Consider the following 2,054-nt stretch of genomic DNA (forward strand, 5'->3'; position numbering starts at 1 on the left):
TAGAAAAACTCGTGCCACGCTATGAAAAATGCCTCGAACGTTACGGCGATTATGTAGAAAAATAGATAATAAAACGTAGATAACGAAAACCACCTTGTTTTTTGTCCAAACTTTATTTTTCCGCGATTTCTGAGGCACTGAAACTTATTTTTTGAACGACCCTCGTATCAAATCGGCAAATACTGCTGCGTGATAGTTTCTTGACTTGAAAACAAAACTTATTAAACTGATTGAACTTTTCTAGATTCGAGTACGTTCTTCATTGTTATCTCCTAAGCAGACAGTGTGGTTCAAGAAAAAACAATGTCACATATTGTAGTGATTTGATGCAGAAGATAGTTGAGTCAATTGGACAGGAACTATCTTAAAATACATTAAGTGAAGCATTTGACATACGCAAGTTTGTAGTTTCTCGTTTGTTGAAACATTACAGGGCGAGAAAATCGGTTGAAACTGAATAATAAACGAATTAACGTATTATGGAAGTATGCTGCTCATTCCGAAGATCTTGTCCATAGATTTCTATTTCACGCAAAAATAATGGATTTCTTTTCACCACAGCTTATGTAATCTATTCAGACTATGCAAATAACACAGATTTGTATACAAATTCACGAGTGTCTATCGATTATGTACTAGTGTACTAGTGTACCCGAGATGCGTCCGCAACATGACCAGTGAAGTGTTTGTATACCTCTCAAGAAGCTACGGGTTCAAGTGTACACTTCTTTCTTCGCACTCTCATGGTTCGCACGTTTCATCGATACAGAACTCACCAAGCGTTAATAAGAATTTATTGACATAAGAACCCAGTAATTGCAACAGGTTCCTGAAAGATTTGATATAATCATTAAAGTTGATTATGTAACTCGTTTTGTTCGCTCAATGTATCCACAAGCTCCACATGTTTTATCACGACCATCATATTCGAAAGGACAAAATCTAAAGCCCCTTCGGAAAACTCCATACCCCCACAGCTCGACAAACAAAACCAACAAACTTCCCATCCGTATGAATTATTGCAAAACTTTGTCGCCGTGTCGAGTTGCGAAAGATTTTCTACTCCTTGAGATCTCACCGAAGGGAATCGTCATCATCGTTGGCAAGTCCCAACCTCTCAGCCCCGTTCGATGGTTCGACGTGTGAAGCAACGGCTAATGGTGATTATTTCCTGCCCAGACTTGCATTTGTTTGCTCCACGCTTAATTGTTATTACTTGAGACAATGCGATGGTGCTCTCAGGAAGACGTCAAAAACTAATGAAAATACGATTTCCTTGTGGGATTTGGTCAATTGTTTGTCTTTCACGGTGGTGAAGTGTGAGATGTATCGTTCGGGATTATCGCGTTATCGACCCGGAACGTTTTTAATTGTTTTTGATTGAATCAAAATATCAGAAGTATAAGTATGAATATGGATTTTTTCAATATAAAAAAACTGAATTAAAATAGTTTATTAAAAGCAATGGCTATTGGAAGCAATTGTGTCACATTCACTCGAATCCGACATTTACCCGAATTTAACATTCACCCGAATGCACTATTTACAGCTATATTTAATTTTAATAAGCGTTATCACATTTATACATTAACTGGTATCCAAAAACTCGTATATTTCGTGGGCAGAGAAAAAACGAAAGAAAACAAAAATTGATCAAATTTTCAAATTGATCACAATTTTCAGAAAAATGTGAATATTTCCGAATTTTGTTGTTCGATTTATACCCAATTATTTTTAAAACCAGTACTGGTGCTAAGGCCACAAAATGTTATGCAACGTTTTGCTAAAAAAAATCCTTAAGCGTTAATTTGGATTTTTTTTAGCGACAAATTTCAAAATGTAGCTTTGGGGCGAAACTGATCAATTTATGTTTTTTTAGGATTTTCTAGTGTCATATGCACAAAAATGTATAGAAAATCAATTATTTTTCACCTACGGTCATTTAAATGATAATTCAAGGGTTTGAGGATACAAAAATCTGATTTAATCCAGCCGAAGGTCATGCCTTTCCATAACTAGATTTAAACACTAATCTGCAGGTCATCTGGTAACCA

Source organism: Toxorhynchites rutilus, chromosome 3, assembly GCF_029784135.1.
Source record: "Toxorhynchites rutilus septentrionalis strain SRP chromosome 3, ASM2978413v1, whole genome shotgun sequence".
Taxonomy (NCBI): domain Eukaryota; kingdom Metazoa; phylum Arthropoda; class Insecta; order Diptera; family Culicidae; genus Toxorhynchites; species Toxorhynchites rutilus.